Below are 26,333 nucleotides of genomic sequence, written 5' to 3'. Positions count from 1 at the left end.
ACTTTTCATTAAAGACTAAAAAAAGTTAAATATTACTGTTTAGCACAGGGGTAGCCAAAATGGTGCCCTCTGGATGTTGTGGACTGCAACTCCCATCAGCACCAGCCAACATAACCAATGGTCAGGCATGGTGGGAGTCGTAGTCCACAACATCTGGAGAGGACCATGTTGGCTGCCCTGGATCTGTATCACTTCCACCATAACCTCTTTCTGATGCCAGGAACGGATGGAAATGAAAAGTTAAAACACCACAGGCATTACGTCACCGACACCAGTAACTGCTTACCACGGCATTCCTGGTGAGAGACCAAATAAAGTATAAATCAATCTACTCTGTACTACCTCCAACTAATATGGTTCCAGAACTCCCCAGATTTCTCTCTTATATGTAAAACTGAGGAATAACCTAATCAGCAAAAACTCTTAAAAACAAGCACCACAAAATTCACTCTCTTCATTCTGGCAAATTTTAACACCGACTACATTGAACTTTTAGTTTATTAATCTACCAGTTCTATAGGCTATTCGTGCAAAACATATCCCCAGATTATTATATCTATTTGATTATTCCAGTTGATTACTGCCTAGTTGCCATTTGTGTTCCATTGCTTTAGTCTTGGCATAATTCACACATAACTGTTCCTTATTGCATACTTCCCCAAATGATTTCAACAATATCCTCATGCCAGTTAGGGTCTGGGATAACAGAACCACATTGTCTGTGAATAGCAATACATTTAGTTCCATGTGCCAACAACTGCTAAAAAGTTTGATTTATCAGCTAGTTGATCAATGATGCCATTCACATATATGCTGAGCAAAAAGGGGGCTAGTAAACTGTTTTGTCTTACCCCTCTGGTTGAACCAATTTCCTCTGACAACTGGCATTCTCTGTCTACTCTAATATGAACTTTGGTGCTTGTGTAAAAGTTCTTAATTAGAATCAACAGGTGTCTTGTACTTCCTAACTCTAGTTTTCTCCATAAAATCTATTTATTTATCCTGCCAAAGACTGAGATCAGGTCAACAAAAGCAGCATGTGTATTTCCTAGGGCCACCTGCATCTCTCTCTACCGGTATTTTGCTTTCCATTCCTGACTAGAGCAATGCTTGCACCCATTGTGGAAATATGTATTCTTACATCATGTCTAAAATAATCATGTCAGACGGACCTTGGATAATTTCCTTGCATAATGCTGAGCTCAATATGCCAATAGACAGAGAAAGTTTAACATTACTATGTGAAGATATGGTAACCTAATGACTAACCAATCTCTCTGAAAGAAACATCAATATATTATGACTAATCAACCTCTCTGTTTCAGCAAGAGTAATTTCAACTTGGTTTTTATTTTTGACATGCTTAACATAACACACACATTCCATTCAGAATACCAAGTAGCAAAATTTACAAAAGGATAAAATCATATTCTGCCCAATCTGGTTACACTACTTAATTCTTTCTACTCGGTACACACCTAAAAAGTTTGCCTAAAATAGCCTTTCAAATTATGCCCAGCAGCAGAAGACAGAATAACTCCGTCTTTTGCCCAGATGTCAAGGGACCCATAGCAGTATCAAGAGATGTACAGGGTGTTTTACAATCCACTTTCTTTGTTCTTGACTCAACTTCTCATCATTCACAATACAGCCATACCTTATTTTGCAACCAGGGTCCATTCCGGAGCCGCAGCCGCTAGCCAAAAAGGACGCAGGGCAAAGCGAAGTGCGATTTAGCACTTCTGCGCATGCACGAGCGGCAAACCCAGAAATAACCCGTTCCGGTACTTCCAGGTTTGCCACGGACATTCGCCGGAATGGACGCTAGACAAGGCGGACATTCGCGGAGTTATTACTGTATCAGTAAAGAAAAATAATCCTTTTTTCATTTAGTTATTTACTGATTGATTGGTTGATTGATTGATTGATTGATTGTTAAAAGTATACCTACTTTTGGTCCACCCTGTATAATGCATTTCCATTTCTCAGCACACTGGTACACACCTAGCCAATGAAGACAGTTTTTGCTGAGACTTCCCAGGATTCAACCTTCTCTCTGAACATGCAAACTCCAGAGCAAACAGGTCAGATTGGAAGCTTATTTAGTATGTGTACTATACACAAATAGCACAAAAGTAGTTTTAGAAAACCAGCAAATTATTAATAAACAACTGCCTTTTGTTAATTTGACACCACTAGGGAATTTAGGAAAGCGGGTATGGGCTTTTTTTCCCAGAATGAGGGCTACATTCCCTTGAGAGCAACCTTCCAGGACGTGCATGCCAGTAGTGGGTGGCCAGAGGTAAAAATGGATGCAACCAGAGGCAAAAGTGGGTGGGGCAACGGATGCACCTCGTGATTTTTACAGTTGGTTACACAAAAATCAAAGGTTTGAACACACCACCCCCTCCCCTTCTCCATCCAGGCAAGGAAGAGGCACCATCACAGTTCAATAGCACATTCCAGCCTGTTCAAGAAGGGTGTGACGTGGGGAAAGAGGTTGTTGCCAGGGGGAGTAGAGTCCCTAGGACCAGATAGAGGAACAGAGAGCCAAATTTGTGCCCCCAGGACTGAGGTCTCACACACAGGACTAAAAGTACCGTAACACATCACAAGCCTAGCTCTATCTACTGTTCTATCCCATGTTGCTACATACCATGGGTGGAGCTTGCTGAAGAATGTGATTGTTGGTACTAGGAAATAAGAACATCAAAACAAGGTCAACAGGACAGGCAGAGCTACATGCAGTACAACCTCAAATATAAAGTCCCTAGTCCCTGTCCAGCTGTGCAACTAGTCTTCTTGCTACTTAGAAGAGGCACAATGTCTGGTGGTCATTTATTACTGCAACAAAAGCTTCTTTAATAAATTCAGTGAAGCCTCCTAAGTGGGAAAATCCATTGAGGAACCTGTGACATAAGCCAGCCATCAACACTTAAAAGCTTTTACTTAGCTGTTGGAACATATTTCCCACAATCCTCAGTTAGAGCAGGTCTTAATGAGCAAAAACATTCAGCATATGCTTATACTTTGTAGTTTTCTGGCTACCCCAATCATATGGCAAAAGCCTATATGAACATATGGGAGACAGCATAGTGTGCAAATGTGCTCGTTTGTCTTTGAAGCTAGCTTTGGATCATTAGAGCTTCTAGAAAGACTACAAAACAGGTGTGTCTAATTCAAACAAATAAATGGTTCAACACAGATTAAAATAAAATACAGGCAGGAAAGATCTAAAGATAATGCTGGTATGTTCATTCTGTTTTTAAAGTCATTCCTTCTATTTAGTGTAAACCATAAATCAGATAAGATATGGGATCTGCTATGGATCCCAAATGCACCTGAGTCAAGTCAAGTCCAGAAATCAATTAGGTGTTCTGTAGCACTTGACAGAACTAAACTACTCATTCCTGCAGCAGCACTCTGGACAATGAAATGTTAGGAGCTACAGTATGTACAGCATACATACTCTATGAGCATGTGATCACAGGGCACCCTACACAGAAGATCCATGCAGCTGTTCTCTTTAAACATCAAAAGATACCACACTCTAGTAAAACCCACTGGATAAAGTGATCATGCCTAAAGCTAGTATGAAATCAAACTAATCTTTCAGTACCTACCAAAAGCTAAACTGAACAGTTTTCCATAATAAATGAACCAGTTCATAAATGAACCAGTTCGTAATATCCCAAGCAGTGCCAGCAAATAAAAGTGTTCCTCCTTATTCCACAAAGTTTGTGCTAATTCACACAACACATTTCTCCAACAACACATTTCATCTTTGACACAAGTCCTAGGGATAAAAGTAACAAGTAAAACAGGAAATCAAACTGCTAAAATCTGTATGATGAATGCAGCATTTTTTTCTAATAGCTGCAAATCACGTGAATTGCTGCCATCCATAAATATAATCACCCAACTTGTGAGTTGTCATCCAGATTAACAAAGGGAATGACTGGGACCACACACATGTATGAACACTAATGTACACTGCACACATTCTAAGATACTGCTAGAAGGTCAACTTCTAATTAGCAAATATACATTCCAAGACACTCTTGGAAGGCACCAATGTAGGTCCCATAGTTGATTGCATCTACAAGGAAACGAATTGCATGGTGATATTAGATAACCACACTGCACAGCTAAGAAAAAGAAAAGGAATTAAACTAATGACATATACAAGGAACTAGCTGGCACAAAAGAAGCTAGCTAGTATTAAAGCGGCAAGAGACACGATTCAAGACAAGTCAATCCAGAAATAAATGCACATGCAAACACATTCCAAAATCAAGTCATACTTCAAAAGTCTATAATTAATTCAATATTTTCATCCAACAGAGCAGCCAATGTACACCTCCCTGCATGTCTGCCTAAATTCATTCACTGTCATATTATACTGAGATTGTAAACTAGCCGGGAGTGTAAACCAGGAAGGCCACCCGCTCCACCTAAAGCTCACCTCAGTTATGATAGCCCTAGGGTGGCCTTGGTAGCCCACCTTCTCTTTTGTAAAATTTCTGAGATAATGTATGCAAAGTATCTTGTATATTAATAATAATCCAGAGTATACAAGTATTATAGCTTGGACAATGATTCTTTTAGTGTTTCAGTACAATGCTGTTAAAACAAAACAAACTTCAGGAAAGTTATTCAAAAATCAACAAGAGTAACAGGTAAAAAGGAAACACATAAATTATGTCAGCAACACAACAAAATAAAAGAATCATTTATCACTTTACATTGCCCTGTGCCATGTTTAGAGATATGAAAAGGTATTTGCTAGCCATATTCTTTTCCTCCTCACTTTTTGTTGTTGTTGTTGCAATGCAAATAAAACTTAGTTTCAGTTACTGTCCTTTAGCTCAAAATCACAAGGACAGATCTATTAGAATAGGTAAAAATAGCACCACTGAAGATGCCAATGAAGAATCTTTCCACTATATGGCCACTGCTTAGACTGCAACATCAGCTGGCTTTCTTTTTATAACCCTTTGGCTACATATATATATATGAACTGCAGCTAACACCGTAAATTTGTGAAGGTTGAGAAGGAAGACTCAACTCTGCATCGTCATTCAACTCTGCTCTTTATATTTTCCAAGATAAAATCCTATTTCAGGACCCATTTGTTTGTATGATCTCAGGAAATAAACATACATGTAAAAATATAAGACCCTGGTCATCCATATCTCTTGTCTGATTCAGGCATACCATAGCTAAAATTCACTTCTACAGTGCCACAAGTCCTTCCAAATATTGATCAGTGTAACACCACTTGTGATCCTCCAAATAAAATGCAACTACAGATGCACAATAAACTTTGTGTTTCTCCTAGGATTTCAGTAACAAGGGAGCTGTCAGTCACCAGAACTGGTGGGACCCATATATAGTTTGGTCTTTTTTATTATTATTAAAGATTTTCTTGATTTACAAGTGCGTGCGCGCAATGTTCTCTCTCATATATATTTTTTCCATGTAACATTTTTACAAATCAGTTTCATTTGTTGAGACATTGGGAAGAAAAGGGGGAATGAGGTGGAGGGGTGGGGAAGATGGGTTGGGTTGGGGTGGGGTTTCTATTTTACTTACTATATGTAGGGTTTGGTGTCAGCGTTGCTTGTGCATGTTCTTTGCTGTTCACTTGTGTTCCTTTGGTGATGAGAGAGGTTGGGGTTGGCGTAGGGTGTGGTTGTTCATTTGTGGTTGGCTGTGGTCCATATACAGTTTGGTGGAGTGGGGAGAGGAAACTATAACTTATTCTACTGCAAGACATCAGTATGGAAGACAGAAGTAAAGAGCAAAGTTTCTTCAGTTCATGAGTTGAGCATCCTCTTCCTCACCTACAGCAAGTTTCCCAACAGTGTTTCCTAAGAATATGACTTTGGCGAAACTTTGAACCATCCCAAATACTCATTGTATAACCACTAGAAATCAAAATAGTACCAAATCACACAGAATACAGTACTGTATGTAACAGATTTCTCATGAGCTACTAAGTATATTTGAGGGAAGGGATATATATTCCTCAGTAAAAAGGTAAAGGGACCCCTGACCATTAGGTCCAGTCATAGCCGACTCTGGGGTTGCGGCGCTCATCTCGCTTTATTGGCTGAGGGAGCTTCCGGGTCATGTGGCCAGCTTGACTAAGCCGCTTCTGGCAAACCAGAGCAGCGCACAGAAACACCGTTTACCTTCCCGCCGGAGCGGTACCTATTTATCTACTTGAACTGCTCCATAAATATGCAGCAGCTGAGAAATCAAATGCAGTATTTAGGATTGCTGGTACAAATGTGTGTCCACTTATTTGTATCCACAATTACCTAGGATAGATACATCTTATAGCCATGAAAAAACTGCTTCTCTGTTTTAGCAAAAAGCCCTATGATTTACAGTATGCTGTGGTTAAGCCAACAGTAGAAAGTACACCTTAAGATAAAGGCTTTGATACCATATCTATACCTCGTTAAGAAATTAGTTTGAGCATGTAAAGAGAACAATCTCCTTGCCCTTTCCAAGCCAACTAACATTAAGAAACAAAAAGATGCAATTCTCCCTCTCCCTTCTTCCATTTAGTTCTCCCTTCACTACATTCTTAGCATAAATGTCTACTATTAAGCTAAGCAAAGTCAAGACTAATTTCAAGATTTTAGCTCACTCTCTTCCCTTTGAAAAATTACGAAGTAAAATGCCACATTGAAGCCCTTGGGTCTAAAACCCTAAACCAGATTTAATTACTGTTAGTACCACACCCATCTAGTAACTCAGTGAACCAACCTCACTCAGTTCACAATCTAAAAATATACAAGATGTCCCAAATGTTCTAAAGTGATACTATGTGCAATGAATAGAACACATTGCTTATTGATATAGTTTTATTAGGATTTGCCAGATCTCAAGCAATTTTGGTTATACCACAACTGCACTGGAACACCAAGTTGGACACTAAACAACAGTACTGCCATACACTTAAAATAATTCATGCAGCACTGAAATGCTGCACACACACACACAACAGCATCATCTAACAAACTGACTCTATACAGTAACCTAAAATGGAATATACAGTAACTGAAATGCCAACTATCCACAACTTTCGCAAGTTAAAACCAGTCATATTTTATTTTATTTTATTTTGATCAAATTTATATTTCCTGCTCCATCTAAGGAACAGTCAAGGCTTTGCCTAAAAAACCCCAAAAACCGCCGCTCCAAAAGTACAGCAGCAGAACACAGTGTTACTTATAGCTGCAAACAAATTTAGGGATCCATTTGTTATTGCACTTCTCAAAGGAGCAGTGAAATATATATACATTATAATCAAAAACTTCAAAGATATTTTTTGCAATAAACTTCCAGTGTTAGGTTGACAGCAACAATATTCTGCAATGAATATATCAGCTACTGTCAAAAGAGGTTATTAACCAATTCTCAATTCTGAAAGGGTATTCATCATACAACTATAGCATATAACTTCTCATGCTTAAGGAGGTTTTGGAATAATGTAAAGTGGTTTTATTGCATTGCTCCAGTAAAATAATTTCGGCATGGTATACAAAGCATCTAGCAACATCATATGCCAATTATTTAAACATTTTACATCTGTACAGCAGCAGCTTTCCAAACAAAATAGCTATGTACAAAAAATAAATTATTCAAGCAGCATAACCTACACCACTTGAAATTAAAATCTTAACTAAAAGTTAAATCTTAATTTTGGACCAGGATGACTAACCCATGGCCCTCCAGATGCTGCTGAATTACAACTCCAACCATCCCTGACCATTGGCCATGCTGGCTAGGTTGATAGGAGCCGAGTCAAACAACCTCTGGAGGATCACAGATTCCACACTCAATTTCAAAACAGAAGAATACATGATTAACAGTGTAATTAATCCTAACTTTGTCTACTTAGCAGTCCTACTGAATTCAATGAAGCCTACCCCCAGGTAAGTGGAGACTAATTCATAGAATCATAGAATCATAGAGTTGGAAGAGACCACAAGGGCCATCGAGTCCAACCCCCTGGCAAGCAGGAAACACCCTCAGAGCACTCCTGACATATGGTTGTCAAGCCTCTGCTTAAAGACCTCCAAAGAAGGAGACTCCACCACACTCCTTGGCAGCAAATTCCACTGTCGAACAGCTCTTACTGTTAGGAAGTTCTTCCTAATGTTTAGGTGGAATCTAACATTGGACTGTGCTGCACAGTTATGGACACTACAGCATGTATCAGCTTCAGGCAGGCAAGCCAATGGCCTAGCCTAGGACTATCTACTTTGGCATCACATCTACCAAGGTTTCTAGAAGAGATTTTTTTAAAGCCTTTCTATCCAAGATACTCTGACCAGCAATTCCAGATATTAGACTTGGCACTTTATATGCTTGTAAACTGCCTAGAATTCTATTTTGGCTATGTACAAAATAAACAAACAAATACGCAAAACATTAGATAAGGTATATTCTGAAAAGCTATGTTCTCTCTCAAAATAGATGCAACACATTACAAAATATTTGCTTACCTAGGATTGCACCCTTTGTGTGTTTTAAAACTCGAATTTTCCCAAGTCTATGCTATTCAAGTATTTAAAAGTCATTCTGACTTTTAGGTTACCATCCTATGGATACTTACTTGGAAAGTAAAGCCACTTAAATGAGTGGGACTTTCAAGTAAACATTGATGACTCAGCTAATACTCATTAAAAATAGTCTGTAATAGACTACAGAAATAGAAATCATGTACTTTCCCACTCCAAGCCAAAACAACCACTGCCAACAAAAGGAACTCAAGACAAGCCTGCTTATCACTGACTTGATTTGCATTACTTAACTATGTGAGATACACAAATCAATGCCAGTTCATGACAAAGAAAATCTAAGTAGGCTGCATAAAGACTCCTTGTCTCCTACCTCTACAAAGATAGCCAGAAGACTGATGAAAGAAGTTCTCCCCAGGTGTTTTTTATGTCTTCACCTTCACTTACCTGCACAGACTTAAGCAATTAAGCTGTGATACAGCTGCTAAACTGCCTCCTCTTTTCCACCTTTCTTAAAGCAACCAAGAACATATCTGGATCACACACGGGGAAAATATGGGAATCCCCATTCAGCAACCTCTCCTCACTCCCCAGCGATGACCTCATTTCTGAAAGTTTCTAATCGCTCGTTTCAAATTATTTTCAAAGCAATTCAGAGACTATTCAGGACGCAGAAGACTCCGTCCAGACTCCAGAGGATGCTGCAGCTACGACGGAGGCAGGCAAACGCATTTCAAACCACACCGGATCCGGATAACTAACCCACTGCATAACTTCAACTCATGGCAGAAAAAGACCAAGCGCTGGCTCCTTTTGAATCGGCAGACGTTTTAGTCACAACAGGAGCCCGAAGACCCAGCCTGAAAGCATCAACCCGGCAAAAGAAAAGCGCTGACTTGCGCAGCGACGGCAGCTGCATCCATTCCTACCCTTGTCAACGTCGTGAAGGAGCCGCGGCTGCATCACATTATTGGACGCCAGCAAGAGAGAAGCCTGCGCTGCTTGCCTCATTCCCCACACCCGTTCCCTGAAGGGGCAGGACAGCACGCTTTCCTCACCCGAACCAAAATAAAAAAATACAAATGAGGAAGGAGAAAGCAAGCAAGAAACAAACAAACTCAAAGTGGGTAGGGCCCTACAGTCGGGTAGCGTCAAAAGCTGACTACGGAGGCAGTTTTAGCAGCTGCAAACTGAGCGCCCGTCTAAATTGCCGGAGAAAAGCGACGCCACTGCGAGCAGCGAGGAATGGGGAGAAGCCCAGCGCCGAACCCGGGCGAGCGCACAGCATCCCCGTCTCAGCCTCGGGGCAGGCGGGACTCGCGGGAGGACGCAGCCGTCCAACCTGGGCGGCTCCGTCCGCACAGACGCCGAGCACAACGGAGGCTGCTGAAGCAGCTCCTTGGCGGCCGCCCCCTTCCCAGTGTCTCCGGGCTTTCCTAGCCCCCCGCTACACACACACACACACACACACGCCTCGACACGACGGCGCCTTCCTCATCTCTTTGGACAACTTCAACCCTTTCCCGGGGCTCCGGCTGCGACACTCCCGCCCTCCCAGCCGCGAAACCAGCCCGGTACCTGTCCGTCTCTCTCGGGTGCCGCCGCCGCTGCTTGTGCCGCCGCCTCCTCCAGCTCCGACGGCTCTTCCCTTATTCCCAGCCGCCCGCTCCGCTCCCCATCTAAAATGGCCGCCTTACTAACACCGAGACATTTATTCCAAAGCCATCCAAGCTCTCGGAGCTCGAGTCCTCGCGTCTGGAGTGCCGAGTCCTCGATGGCTGGAGCAGCCCTCTCTCCCGGCCCGGCCCCTTTTCCTCCTCCCTGGGATCGTCCGCCTGTCTCGCCGCCGCCATTTGAAACGCCTGCTTGCCCGGGTGGGGGAGGAGGCGTCGCAAATGCCCTAGTGAGGCGGGGGGTAGGGGGCTTCCCAGGCTAGGATAAGCACGGCGAGTACACGGTGCTCTCCCCAGCCCCCGGAGTTGGCTCCGTGGCTTCTCCCCGGTCTTGTCTAGACTGGGATTAAGCTCTCCAGATGTCCCTTGTTTGCAGGGATTCCTCCTTCAGAGCATCCCATGGAGCATAAGAGAGCAGCGCTTGCTATCACTCCTCTTTTCTAGTTGAATTCAGGGAACGTGCCGCTCGCTACCTCTGCATTATGTCACCCCCTTAGTATTATATCTGCTTAAAATTGGAAGATGTAAGGGAGCAGCGTAACTAAAACTGGCAAAGAGCTGGAGTGGGTATAGATACAGAACTACTTTTTAGCTCACCAGCAGAGGTTTTTAATCAGCAAAGTGGCCCATGCTGCGTTTGTCCTCCTGCGAACCCAATTCAGTAGCAAGATTCTGCTGATTCTCACCTTGACTAAAGAGGATAAGTGTGATCAGCCAGAAGGAGCTCTGGTTACAAAGTATTCCCAGTCATGTAGAGGTGGCTATGGCTATAGAGCTCTCTTGACATCTCATAGTGAAGGAGGTTTGGGTGTAGGACCACCAGCCACAATCCTGGTTATCCCCTTATTTGTACAGTTCATCCAGAATTGGACTCCACAGTCACTTACGGACTCATTGTTAAAACCGTGTTTATGGAAGACAATCTTACTCGGCTACGAGTGATCACCAAAGAAGAGAGTTAATATACGTCCTGTGTCCTTGCAGAAATACAGGAGGGCATTTTCAGATGTCATGAACATGTTGGCTAGACTGCCAGCTCCCATCATCCCTAAGCATTGGTCATGCTGATGGGAGTTGTAATTCAGCATCAGGAGAACTACAGTTTAGACATCCCTGCAGGGGTGCTGGTTGTATTGAAACAAATGCATGTAGGTTGGGCAAAGAGCCTACCACCAGAATGTCATGTCTCTTCCCTATGTTCAGAATATTTGTAAGGAGTTGGTTTGAAGGCAGTGATGGGCTAAGGTGACTTCTTCAGTGTCGTACAACAGACTGTGGGAGAAATAGGGTCTCAACCTGAACTTTCCAGAGACAAATTATACACTATTCCACTCTTCCTCCTGGACTACCCTTGCAACTGCAAAGCATACAAAAATAGCTTAACACAGGTTCATTACTCTATAATGGCTTTAGGCTTCAACTATCTTGTACTTGCCAGGCTGCACATAAACACAGTATCATATACTTGTAGTCTGCCTATTGTCTGGCTCCATGTGCACAATCAAGGATGTCAGTTTAGAACACCACATTCCATTGTTAAATGTGCATTAAGCCCTTTTCTTTAACATATCCATCCTAATTGTTAGCTTTGGAGGTAAATAATCCACATCAGATTAATTTGAATAAGCACATAGAATTTTAAAAGTGTGGTAAAATGTTATGGAGATTTTTCACCTTCTAAATGCAGGTTTATGAGAAAATATCTGAATAGCATGCGTTTTAAAAAGTATTTTTTAAAAAGAAAAAACATTCAAATCAATCTTTTAGCAGGTACAACTTTTTACTGCAGCCATGGCAGTCCACAATAATACATAATTAAAGCAAGACCAAGGGTAGTAATCAACTAGGCTTTACTTAGAGTAGACCCACTGAAATTAATAAGCATGACTAAAATAGGTCCACTGATTTCAACGGATCTACTCTGAGTAAAACTTAGTTGACTACCACTGCAACAGAATAAAATAACACATCAAAAGCTAACAATAAAATATCTGTGTCCTAGCAACCGACAGCAATGATTTATGCACACTAAATCATACTTTTCAAATTGCTAGACACCTGATAGAATAAGAAAATATTCACTCTCTGAATCAATACAAGAACAAAACTAGACAGGTATTCCTGCAGAGCAGGGGTGGGGAACTTTTTTCAAGGGCGGAGGGGGGGGAGTGCAGAGAATGAAAAAGCCTGAGGAAATGTGTCTTCACCTGGTGCCAAAATGATATCCAAGTAGGCTCTAGATGAACCTCCCTGGGAGAATGAATCATGCTCAAAAGTACCACTACCACACCATGTGGTCCCTTTCCCTTGTAGCCACTTAGCACACGTAGAAACGCTGAGATTCTTCTGAATATAGAGTGATTAGGACATTTTCTAAATAGGTAAATAAATTTGAACTTGTTTAGAAGCAGATGCTTGGACCAGAGCTATGCAATTTCCCCCCTTCATAGCTGGGGCAAGGCCTTTTCCAGATCTTCCTCGTGTTGTGTATCTTATCAAACAACTAGTTAACCCAAGTAAACCGACATCTTGGGGGGGGGGACAGAGAGCTCAAGCATGTCCAAAATCTTGTAGAACTACAGTTTTGCATGTAGGGCACATTTTGCATCTTTAATTGGCCACTCAACATGACTGCATTGGAGCCAGGTTATTTGAAGGATTACTTACATCCATATGAACCAGGCCAGGTGCAAGTTTGTTATCAGAGGCCTCATTTATTGGACCATCAATAAAATCAGATAAATTGGTGGGTGTAAGAGACATGGCCTTTTCAGTGGTGGTCCTGGCTTTTAAACAGGCTTTGAAAGCCCATTTGTTTCAAATATGCTTTATCTAGTATGTGGACTGGCCTTGAATTATTATTGGCTATTTTTAGTAGCTTTAAATTGTGTTCTTTCATTAATTTTAGGGATTACTAGGCTGGAATTTTTTGAAATTTTATCAATTGCTGATTTAAGTTCTAGTCTTTTAAAATATTGTTGTAAATTTATTTTTATGTTGTAAACTGCCACAGGTTATGTGTATGATTTTAGATGATATAATAGTATCTCCAGTTATTTTATTCTCTGTCTTCTATTGTAAAGGGCTTTGGCTATATACAATGAAAATTGATATTAATTAGGAGATAGGCAAAAATCAAATGTTGGACAATTTTAGAGTAGAAAGAGTATATTGAGTAGATCAGGAATATACTAGCCAGTTGGTAAGAAATAAAAACAAGATTCCAAAGATATGCTTGATAACTGTAAATTGTAAACTATCCTCACTAAAATATATACACATTTGATAATAATATTGAACCATTCCTACTTTGATGCTTCAACAAATAGAATGTTTCATTAATGTTTAATATTCAAGCACAGGGGATGAGATATTGCACAATCTTCCATTTTTACTGAGACAGGAATGAATAACTTGTGGTCCTCTGGATGTTGTTGGAATCAGTTCCCATCAGTCCCAGCCAGCATAGTCAGTGATGAGCGATGATGGAAGCTGTAGTCCAGTAACAATTGGAGGGTCACAAGCCATCCCATCTCATTCTTAGGTTAAGTGTAGGCAATACAATGATGTAATCTAGGATTGTTGATGGGTGGTTACATTTTGGCTCTCACTGCACCTTATGTAACTTCAGAAGTTGATGGAAGGCAATGAAATATGTTGGGGACAGCATAAAATGTGGCTGGGAGCCTGTGCCATAAGTAAATATAACTATGCTTTCTCCAATACTATTTATCCCTAGTAAAGGACTGGACTCTTAAACTTCCCAATCTACTAATTTGCAGATGGTGTGGAAACTCTTATTGCTATGGAGTAAATAAATTCTTGCTCTTCCTTCTTTGTTCTCTGACAACACATGCTTGCAAGGAGATACAGGAAAGCCTTTTATCTTCTAGGCCCTTGATATGGTTTGGGAATGGACAAATCACTGTAACCTACCCTCCTAGAATAGATTCTGTGATTTTGGGTGCCAACTGAGCAGAATAGAAGCCTACCTTGGCTCACTCTCTTCCCAAATTCAAAACTACTTCCATTTAATACACACAAAACTGCCCCTATAGAACAGTAGTCTCAAAATTCACCTGTATAAGTACCGTAAGTTGTTCACTCTAGCAAAAACAACTAGCTCTTAGCTCCCACTGAGGAAATGGCCAATCATCCCAATTAGCAATCAATCAATTTAACAAAGGATGGTTTCCCAGCAGCTGTAACTCCTTATTTAGAACTGGGAATAAACCTGAGCTCTTTGAAAAAATGGGGGGGGGGGTGGAATCCAAAAAAATGCAAATGGATAGATTGCAAGCTACATTGTAAACAACATTACTGTATATATATAGAGAGAGAGAGAGAGAGAGTGCTATTCTCTCAAAAAAGAATTATAACTGCACTGTTAAATATTTGCTTATCTCATAACCACCAAGCTTAATGAAGTATACATTTACAGCCCAATCGTATCTGTGTTTGCATGGAAATAGGTTCCATTATGTTCAATGGGGCTTGTTCCCAAGGAAGTGGGTTCAGGATTGCAGGCTAGGGCTGCAGTCCTATGCAAACTCCCATAGCAAATAGTTCCATTGAATCTACTTACTTCTGAGTAAACATCTTTAGGTTCAAGTTACACATCAGTTAAAATATGTCATGTTTGCACTAGCACATGATATGTGCAGTATCTTTAATGCCTATTATATTAAACAAAACAATGAATTATAATGTACCGGCAAACCTTTGGTTCTTGAATCCAACTGCCTTTGTAGCATTTTGCCCACACCTCTCTAGAGGTATTACAATTAACTGCTCTGATATCAGGCAGCACAGTTTACATTTTGACAAATCTGAAGCAACTGTGGCAAACAATGCCGACCGAAGACCATGTGAATTCCATGCAGGTTTTTATCACTATCAAAACTGTTATTTCAGTCGTTGCCTGATGAAGGCCTCCCAAATTGTGCAACAGTTCTCATGGATCTGAGCCAGACTGTTCCATGCAGCTCCAGCCTGCCACATCAGCTCATCTCTCCATCTGGCCCACAGCCATCTTCCTGCTTCGCTTGCAGCTCTCTCAGACCTTCAGTCCTCAGTATTGACTCTTCTGTTTAAATACAAAGTTTGCCTGCTCCACAGTCTAGTTCAGTTACTAGGTCTTTTCTTTTGCCCTGGGCATGTCTATCTAGAACTAAATTTGTTCTCCAGCAACATAAAAAAAAAACCACCCAAAGGGTTAGTTTTGCATTATCCATACTGTATATGTCACGGCTGCTGTGGGACTGGAATGGTACCAGAGATTGCGGAAAAAGCATTACAATCCCCCCCCCCAAAAAAATTCCCTTGCTGGAAAAAAAATAATCACCACTTTGTCTCATGCAATGTTTGTGTAACTGAATTCTTCCAGGAAGGCTGGGCTGTTTATAATCCTATTAACTGCTGCCATGTTCTGTTTCCCTTTGTTCTTAAAAGCATATGACACAAGATGGGTTACCATCAGCTAGAACCTTTTTCTTTGATATTTGATTAATATCACTAAGCTTTTACTTTCATTTCTCCTCTTAAGCCAACAATATCATGTGTTTTTAAAACCCATGTCCAGTGTTTGTTTACCCTACCTGATGTGATTGTCACATTCACTCTCAACAAAATTGTGTACTGTAGTTTTTCTTACATTGGTACACTCTGTATAAAAAATGCTTTGTGTGACTACAAAGAAGAGTTTTGTAGCACCTTAGACTAATATCCGATGTTTTGTTGTTTCTTTTGCTGCCTGCAACAGGCTAACACACAACCACCTTTTTGGATATCTTTCATGAAGCAGTCCTAAAAGAGACTGTGTGGGTGCAGATTTTGCTCAAAACTGGTTGGGATTTGAGGATATTCTGTGACAACCTTATGTTGCTGTGGATCTCGCAGTGTTTGTGTGTTCCAATGTTACATCCTGGCAATACCATATCTACTTGTATATTTCTACCCAACTGTTATAAGGCCATCGGTTTCCAATGCTTTTGCCAAAAAAGTTTTCCCTGAAATCCCTGCTTATCAGAGAATTAGTCTGCACATAATGCTAAGCTATGGCTTTTTAAACTACATAGTTTAAACCATAGTTTATTTGACTGGCCAAATCCCAGCAGTTTAACTATGGTTAGCATACTGTGAAGAAACCATGCTCTCAAGCTATGGTTTATTATTTGCTTATGAACCATAGTTTGTTTTAACAATGGCTTGGTGTTTTGTGAGAACCAAACACCTTTCCGTAACCATGGTTTGTTTGGCCATCCTACACGTCACATGCTTGCCAAAGCAAGAAGCATGAAGCTAGGAGCAGAACAGACCAAGCTCTGGATAAATAAGCCATGGCTTGTTTTAAATGATTTCTATGGGACAATCCGTGGTTGGTTAAACAAACCATAGCTTAGCATTACATGCAAACCAGGCCAGAGAAGAGGTAGAGCCAAACCCACACAGGTGAAAACTGATTTGGTTAGTTAGTGATGAGAGGTAGTAACACAATATTCCATCAACATGGTATGCTGTTCTGCAGCACACATAGAAATTAGGCAATACCCCCACAGCAATACATTAATACTTCTTGTCACCTTTAGTATGTTTGTGTAATGTGGAACAGATGCATATTAACCTTCACCCAGAATATGCATTCTAATTAGTTGTGGGAAAGTCATTGCACATGGTTGAGAGCTTATTTTTAAACACAAATGGTCATGATTTATGTTCACCTAATTAAAGCAGACTAAACTGAAAACATATATATAATCTATGGTAAATTGGTTCTCAGAATGACGACATCTTGGTGGTAGGCTTGTAATTACATAACACAGCAAAGTACGTATATGGGGTTGGGCAGGGAGAAGGCGTGGTCTCACACCAGAGCTTGTTGAAGTTGAAGTCAATGCCAAACCTAAGATTCAACTTCAGATAAAGCAGCCTCACTACCTCATAAAGTTATATATCAATATCTGGTATCCAGCACAGATAGAAAGGGCCACAAGTTTGTGCTTCCTTGTATAACTAAAATTAGTAAATAAGAGAACTGTTTCTGCAAGTTCCTTGCAGGGATGGCCTTTTATTGTTTCCTGTCCTTGTTATCACCATCCCAACTCTTATCCTGCTACCAGTTTCTGTTTGGACCCCCACATTTTTCCAGTTCTCATCACCCTATCTGTGCCCTGCCCTGCCTTCAGCTTGATCCCATACTTCCACAGCTTCTCCACTTCCTCTTCTGCCTATAGGTTACTACCCATGGTCTGTCCATTCACCCATAGTCAGGAATTTGGACTTCACATATCACTTTACCTATTTTATAAGCCATTTGGACACTGTCTGGTCCTACGATCTAGATTCTGGCATTAAAAGCCTGGCTTGATATCAGTACTTATTGACACTGGATCCCAATCTAGATCAAGCTTGCCTACTGCTAGTCCTGCTCCTGGCACAGCTGCCCATGCACTCTCATCCATAGGGACAAAAGTGCAGATTCTGAGCAGAATTTGCCTGGCAGCTTCGAGAGATTGTACCAGGCACCAAAGGGGAGAGTGGAAGGAAAAGCCAAGGAAGGAGATTTTCACTATGGTTATTCCCACCACAGCACACACTTCTGTTCTCCTGTTTGTCAATCACCCCAGAGCTCTCATGTGTGTATGGGAGGAAGAGGAATCACACCCAAGTTCCATGAAGAAAAACCAGTAGCGACAACAACCCTCCTATTTGCATGCATGTGGTATATAAACGGAATGCAGCAAATCAGAGGTGTGGAAACTGTGGCCTCCAGGTGTCAGTCCCAGCCAGCATGGCTAGTGGTCAGATATGATGGGAGTTGTAGTCCAAGATTATCTGAAGTGGCACAGGTTCCTCATCGCCGCAATAAACACTTCTGCAGAAAACAGCTTATGTATGCAAGTTCATTCCGCGATACATTTTTCTTCAAGTTACACCACAGAAACCAACAAAGGACAGCAATGTTGGTGTCATGCTTTTCTCCTGAACAATGCAATCAACTGCTTATCAAGGTTAAGATAAAAAACCAATCATTTATTTTCTTTATAAATGGAAAACATGTGCAAGCCATTTTTTAAAGCCCTGCTTTTTGTTTAGAATGTTGGTTACTTGTTTTTGTAGGAAGTGTATAGTTCATTAAGGAAAGTGCTAAGATGTTTGCTTTGCACTGCGAACTATGGGAAGAATTTGCAACAAAGCCAAACCAGGCTTTTGCTGAAAAGTGGCATGGAACAGTAAATATGAAGGGTCAACAAGCCGCTAATAACTGTAGACTGCTAATCTTGACACCTGTCAGTTGACAAAGTGCTACTGTAATGTGGGCTGCGTCAAATACTAGCAACCCTGCTAGCTGAGAAGTATTTTCCTAACAGCAGTGGTAGGGGAAGTGGTACAGTACAAGTAACTCACCACTGTTACCTAGCTCAAACTGTTCAGTAATCGTAACTGTTTATCTACAGCATCATAAAACACAGTGCCCACATATTTCCTGTAGTGGGAGCCATTCTATGGCATGAGGCGATAGACTGAAGTGCCACAACTTTAGATGCTGATTTCCAAGGATATCTCATCCAAATCACACAAGATCTCATGCAGCTTGAGAGATCCCCCAAAATTTCAGTGAGATCTTGCCAGAAATCAGTGTCACTGCAGCAACGGAGCAGGCGACACAGCAGAGTGGGGCAGCACTTCCTGTTTGACCCCAAGTGACGAAATGGACATGCCTCCCCTATTTGGACCCAATGCAGCTTGACAGGTCCAGAAGTAACAGGCCCCAAGGAACTGACCCTCAAGAACCCCGATGGCAGCATTAAGCACCACTTGTAGTTTTTCCAGCTCTCTTCCAAAACGTGTGGAAGTGGATGAATCTGCCTTCTCCAGGAAAGACCACAGTTGGTACACCAGCCAAAGCTGTGCAAAAGTGCTCCAGGCCACAGCTGCCGTCTGAAAATCCAGACATAAGGAGATGAGGAACCTCAAAACATGTGTACCTATCATCCAGAGGGAGTGCTAACCCATCCAGAATAGGAGAAGTACCTATCCTCATGTGGACTTTCCTGCACCTGTCTAGTATGGATTAAGTCTTAGTTTCTTAGCCAGGCATAGGCAAACTCGGCCGTCCAGATGTTTTGGGACTACAACTCCCATCATCTCTAGCTAACAGGTCCAGTGGTCGGGGTGATGGGAGTTGTAGTCCCAAAACACCTGGTGTGCTGAGTTTGCCTATGCCTGTTCTTAGCCCACATCCAGCCCATCACAGTCTCCACACACTAATTCAGGGTCTTCACTCCCTCCCTGAAATCTGGTAGAAAATAAAAACAAGGCTTGGTGTCATCCACATATTAAAGACACGTGCACACACCAAACGCATGGATGACGCCTCCCAGCAGTTTCATGTAGATGCTGAAGAGCACGGAGGACAAGATGGAACTTTTCTGGATTTCATAGGCCAAAAGCAAAGGACTGCCGCCTTGTGGAACCTGCCCTCTGGGGAGGTCCCAAACCAGCATAAAACAGTGCCATCCAACCTTAGTACAACTTAGCTGTCCAGAAGGATTCCAGGATCAATGGTACGGAAAGCTGCTGAGATGTCTAGCAGACCCAACAGGACTGAATACCCGCTCTCCAGTGATCAGCATAAATCATCTACTGTGGTCGCCAAGACAGTATCTATCCTGAACCTCAATCGCACAGAGAGCCTCCACAAAGTGGCAATGCTCCCCATTGCAGAAGTGTACTTTTAGTCATGCGAGGGGCTAGGAAGGGTCATGCAGCCCCAACAGAGAGGGGCTAAACTGCTGAGCCCCACAGCTCTGCTCTTCTGGCACTACCACCCAAAGAGGGCTTCTGCTACCACACAACTCCATAGTATTTTGAAAAACGTAGCAGCAAGTGGATGCACAGAGGACGTAAGTTGATTCTGTGCAGATTTAAGCAGATGGATTGCAGAGTATGAAGGCAGTAACAATACATACATATATACTCTCTCAGAATTGTTTTCAGTCTGGACTGGTGGAAGAGAATGTTTGGCCTCATCAAGGTATGTATCAGTTTCAAACTGAAACTATGTTGGTGTTCTGTCATAGGCCATAGTAACACAACAAACACAGAAAATTTGTGAGTCCATGTGTTAGGTCACTGCCTCAAATAAGAGACATTTGTTTTTTGCTGAGCCAGGTCACTCACTTTCCTACATTAAAACAAAAAAGTATGTGGATATTTTGAAAGAACATCGGATTTTCTTATGATAAAAGAGAACAGTCTCATAGCACCTTAAAGACTAACAAGTTTATTATAGCACAACAAAGTGGATGAAATTCCATGAAAGCTTATACCACAGTCAAGTTGTTAAGTCTTTATATGGTGCCACAATAATTTTTGTTCTTTTTGCAAAGACCAACATGAATCATAGAATCATAGAGTTGGAAGAGACCACAAGGGCCATCGAGTCCAACCCCCTGCCAAGCAGGAAACACCATCAGAGCACTCCTGACATATGGTTGTCAAGCCTCTGCTTAAAGACCTCCAAAGAAGGAGACTCCACTGCACTCCTTGGCAGCAAATTATCCATGGTTTGATTTCATGGTTATCATGGTTTTATTTCAGTGCAGCCTCTCTCAGTTTATGAATTTTATTTTATTTTTTACTAGAGTAGGAGGCCAATTGATCAAAACAATTACTTGCATTTCAAAAACTTTTGGAAGCTACAGGGTTTTGGATCATCAAGTATAAGGATGTGCTAACTTCAATCTTGTGTTGTCTACATATTTGTTTGCTAGAATTCCTGTGACCCACTGAGGTGTTTAGATTTATGAAGTCAGAGTGCACACTGGGAATCCATAAAAGTTATACCAAAATCTCCTGTCCTCTATTCTCCTATACCCCTCACCCAAAATTAACTGTTCTCCTAGGCGTGTTTGAAGGTATCTTCAGACAGTAATAAAATGAATGGAATCACATAGGTGGTGTTTTGTCAGATCATAGCCTCACTTCCAATATAAGATTATAAATGTAACCTTGCATAACAACTTGCATAGATCCTTGCTCTTGGCAAAAGTTAATACCCAGAATATAGAATTCAGCAGCCAGGTTGCTCACCAGGGCAAGACTGTTTCAGCATATGACACCAATCCTGGCCCAACGGCAAAAACGTTCCTCTCCAATCAGGCCTTTGGCTGATTGAACAATCTATGGCTTTCAAAATGTGTCCTGCCAGAGGGTGCTTTTAGTTTTTTGTTATTATGTTGCTTATTTTGTGTTTTTATGTTGCAAACTGCCCTGTGATCTTGAGGTGAGCAGCAGTATATACATTTAATAAATTTAATAATACGTATTTACAGAATTCAGCTGTAACATTTGCTAGGTGAGCTTCAGCCGTCAACTGAAGAAAACAGTGGCTTCTTTGCATATGGCTTACTATAATGATTTCTAAGTCACACAACTCAGTGTGGAAAGATCAGAGAAGCACATTTTTTATGCTGGGCAACGTGGAATATTTTCTGGTGATGCAAATCCTGTTGATGTAACTCTGGGGGCTGTGAAAAGCCACTATCACTCCTAAATACACTCAAATGGCATGGAAAGCAATGATGTCACATTCTGTGCATGGTATCATTTTCCACGGGAATAATGTTACAAAACTGGCCCACACCATGTGTCAACAGCATTGCAAAGGATGAAAACCACAAATGCTGACAGAAAATCAGCTGTTCCAAAAGATGAACACACCAGTTCATTTCTCTTTCTTTTTGAATGGGGAAATCAACATTGCGTGTTCCTTCATCTGAACATTCTTAGGTGTCACCCGAAATCTAGTAGAGCTTATTGATTTAAACTTACAAAACATGGTGCAAAGCCTCGCATCATATGTCACATACACTAATGTCTTTTTACCTAAAATCTAGTCTCTAAGCAAGCAGTCTCAGCACCCTTGATAGTCAACGCACCCCTTTCCTCAATGTCCTCCTCACCACTGAAAGCAACAAAATAGTCACCAGTCTCCACATCAAACCCACTGATGCACACACCTACCTATACTGGCAATCGTGTCATCTTAAAACATATAAAGATAAACACTCCCTACAGCCTGGCTCTCCGGATCAAACACATTTGCAACAACAAAAAATAAATCAGGATCAGTGAACTTAAATAACAGTTTCTGCAAAGAGAAGCTAAGGATGCTACCCACTTACGCATGTTTCACTTATGTGGGGGGGGGCCCTGGAATGTACCCCCCCTTAAGTGGGGAGTTGCCTGTATATGTTCATGAAGTCTGAACTGGTGGTAACTGCCCAGGAACAAGACCTTGGGGTCATAGTAATTATGTGATACTGGACCAGATGAGCTATTAGCCTGATCCAGCAGGTTTTTTATTATGTGCCTAGATGCAATTCCCACTCTCTTCAATGAGGCTTATTCTCAGGTAATTGTGCATAGAGGCTGCAGGCCTGCAGTCAACATCATAGTGAATAGCTCAGTGAAGATGTTGACCCAGGGTGAAAAAGACAAATTCCATGCAAGGGATAATTAGCAAAGGGATTTAATATAAAACTGCTGCTATCACAATACCATTACATAACTCTGTGATGCAAGAGAACCTGGGAGTTCTGTGTACACTTTTAGTCACCTCACCTCAAAAAGGCTACTGCAGAGTTCAGGCAAGGGCAACGCAAGTGATCAAGGTGATGGAGCAACTTTAGTGTAAAGGAAACTGCTTCCCACAGCCACTGCGAGAACAGGATGATGGACTAGATAAGCCTTTGGCTTGATTCAGCAGGCTCTTGCGTTCCTTCCCATCTCTAAGAAAGCAGGAGTGGCAAGGAGCTACAGTGGTACCTCAGGTTAAGAACCTAATTCGTTCTGGAGGTCTGTTCTTAAGATGAAACCATTCTTAACCTGAGGTACCACTTTAGCTAATGGGGCCTCCCGCTGCCACCGCACTGCCGCCACACAATTTCTGTTCTCATCCTGAAGCAAAGTTCTTAACCCGAGGTACTATTTCTGGGTTAGCGGAGTCTGTAACCTGAAGCGTATGCAACCTGAAGCATCTGTAACCCGAGGTACCACTGTATAACCAATGGACAATAATTCATTTCCAAGGGCTTTAGTGCAGGCAAAATATTCCTTTCTGAAAGGATATTGATTTGTTAAAAGCAAAAAAAATGTTTACTGATCGGATTAGGCTTCTAATCCTGCGCACATTTATTTGAGTTCTGTGGGACTTACTTGTGAGTAAAGATGAATAAATAATATTCATGTGGAGGCAACGGGACAGTAACTGAAGGAAGGGTTCTCCCCAGATATAATGACCTCTAACTTTACATTAAAAGCATACACGCAACCAAATTTCCAAAATCCAGCTCAGAGTTTTATGTACTCTATTGGTTTAAAAATGTGCATACGGATAAGGGCAAGTCAGGCGGGGGGGGGGGGGGATAATATATGGGAGAGGGCCAAGCATCTGTGTTGAAGAGGATCAAAGGCTGAGGCTGTCTGAGACTTTAGTAGACACAACTCACTCTTTTGAAACCTTTTTTTGCACAACCCTGAGGGCTAGAAACTCACTGATGTTGAAGAAATTAAAGCAGAGGTGCAATGCAGTGATGGAACCCCTGGGCAGCTGGCTCTATCAGCTACCTTGTTAATTTATCTTTCCAACAACCAGCACTGTTATTCCCATTTTACAAATGGGAAGCTGTGGCTTGAGAATAATAACTTGCACCAGGAGGACTATCCAATGATCTTGGTAGAGAAGGGATTAGAACTGTTACTCTCAGATTCAATCATCTCTACCCTGAATGGCACTGGCAAAAAAGTCTTGTGATGTAATAATCTTGCCTCAGCCAATGAAATCATAAGGCCATGGTTACAGCTGGCTTCACTTATAGTACATGCTTACCATGGGAAGATATTAACAGTGGCGTAGCGTGGGTTGTCAGCACCCGGGGCAAGGCAAGTAATTTGCGCCCCCTAACCCGTGGATTTGCACCCCCTAACCCGTGGATTTGTGCCCCCTAACCCCCAGATGTTGCGCCCGGTGCGGCAGGCCCCCCCTGCACCCCCCACGCTACGCCACTGGATATTAACTCAGAGAAATGCTAGTCATTTATCATACCTAAAGCTATTCTGAAATATTCTTCTAATAATGACACTTGTCATAGGCAAAAATGAATAAATATCTCAGGTGTGTTATTTTCAAAAATTGTAGGAGGGGGGGTATAACAAAAACTTAATGATTTTACTGAAAATACCTTCACATCTTCAGGTGTTTTTAATATGTTCTCCTCCCAAAGCAGAGCATGTATTTTATTCATCCTCAGGTTGAAACCCAGCAGATCTTCACACAGTATTTTAGTTATGTGAAATATGCTTTAGAGTGAGTTATCTTGGTATTGCATCTGAAAGCAACAGCCACCGGTGAGCAATCCCAATAGCTCGTAATGAAGTCTGTTTACATATGTAATCTCACAATTTCATCTGAAACATACATACAAAAGCTTCCTCTGTAACCCATCTGAAAATAATTGCACATAGCACAATGTTAGACTAATCAACTTTGCATCTGAAAACAAGTGTAAACAAATTTTGATACCTGCAGACTGTATATGACTAATCACTATTTCTGAAGGAGATAAATGATAACAGAACTGCCATTCGCCCAGCTCATGAGCACATTTCACATTATGTCTAAAAATAATTGTCTTGTTTGCCATTTCCACCAAGCATTGCAAGTTTTATACTGGCAAAAACAAACGAAGAAAAGAAAAACCTCAAAGACAGTCATCTAGTCCAGGCATGTCCAACAGGTAGATCGCTGGGTGTTCCTAGTAGATCTCTGGCCCCTCAACATCCTTGATCTAGTCCAACTCCCTACACTGCTGGTATCTCAGCTATATCATACATGGCAGATGGCCATCCAACCACTGCTAGGAAGGAGAGTCCATCCCCTCTCTTGGGAGTTTGTTCCCCTGTCAAACGGCTCTTACTATGACTGTTTAAAGTAACAGCACAGTGTTTTAAATGTATGGTGTGATTGTTGCTTGGGTCTTTGATAAAAGTGCACCTGAGCACACAGGACAGCAGTAGGCCCATGTACTCAAATATGGTTCTGCTCCATTCACACACAAAGCAGGAAAGAGTGAAAGGTGTGATCTCATAGAATCATAGAACTGTAGAGATAGCAGGGACTGGAGGGACATCTAGTCCAACCCCTGCAATGCAGGAATCTCAATGAAAGCATCTGTGACAGGTGGCCACACACCTGTTGATTTAAAGTGCAAAAGGACTGCACAGGTTCTGGGAAGTACTAACCCTTCCTTGTTTTTCTTTCAACCAGGCTCACCTCCAGAGCCCAGCTCTGAGAAAGCTTACAGAAGGGGAACTGACTGCATGCAGGGGGGGGGGGTGAGAGAAGCTTCAGCAAAACACACACACACACACACACACACCTTTTCTGGTTTAAATCACATAAATAAATAAATTGCTGTGCATAACTTTATTACGGAGAACGCAGGAAAGGGAGATGCGAGGAAGTCCAAATAGTTATGAAAAAAGATTTATGAACGGTTATGATTTTTTCACTTTATGTCTATGTTTTTTGTTTTTGTATGTTTTTTTCTTTTTTTTCTGTTTGTTATTCTTTGGTGAAGGTATTGTATATGTTTGGTGATATTCTTTGTTTAAAAATTTGTAATAAAATATTATTATATAAATAAATAAATAAATAAATAAATAAATAAATAAATCACACTCTACCACACCCTGCGTTACATGTGATAGGGGCAGGTCCACATCTGTCATCATCCACATGGCTTGACCTTTAGTACTGTATAAAGGCTCTCCTCCCATTTTTTCTATAGTTTGCTCCTACTCATTTCTCTATGACAGCCCTTTTCTGATCTCTCCTCCACTGGCTCGCTCATTCACACCTTCTGTCATGCTTCTCCCTAGGCACTTGCAGCAACTTAGCCATCCGGCTTCTTCTCCTTGTTTTAAAACCTACTTCTTCTGGCAAAGCCTTTTCTTTGACCATTATCATCTCATCTCTTTATGCAATGTTTGGAAGAAGGGTTAAAATCAGCAGCAGGGTCCAACGAGACAAGGCAGGAGATCCGTGACTGGATTT

General features: G+C 41.4%; 1 protein-coding gene across 15 annotated transcripts in view; it reads right to left on the bottom strand.

Moving 5' to 3' along the window:
* Window positions 1–26,333, bottom strand: part of RAF1 (Raf-1 proto-oncogene, serine/threonine kinase) — a 69,020-nt gene that overhangs the window by 35,211 nt on the left and 7,476 nt on the right. For 5 of the 15 annotated variants that reach the window (XM_081176451.1, XM_081176454.1, XM_081176455.1 and 2 more), the window contains exon 1: window positions 10,119–10,258. The exons of 3 other annotated variants lie outside the window; for them this stretch is intronic. The gene's annotated coding sequence lies outside the window, so the exon portion shown is untranslated. Of the gene's footprint in view, window positions 1–2,656; window positions 2,677–5,595; window positions 5,769–10,118; window positions 10,259–26,333 lie in introns of those variants that run through there. 7 more of the 15 variants (XM_081176458.1, XM_081176463.1, XM_081176452.1 and 4 more) reach the window with 5 other exon arrangements.

Source organism: Podarcis bocagei (assembly GCF_964188305.1).
Source record: "Podarcis bocagei genome assembly, chromosome: 2".
NCBI lineage: Eukaryota > Metazoa > Chordata > Lepidosauria > Squamata > Lacertidae > Podarcis > Podarcis bocagei.
The sequence above is the reverse complement of the archived record's forward strand: the minus strand, read 5'-3'. Positions and strand labels throughout refer to the sequence as shown.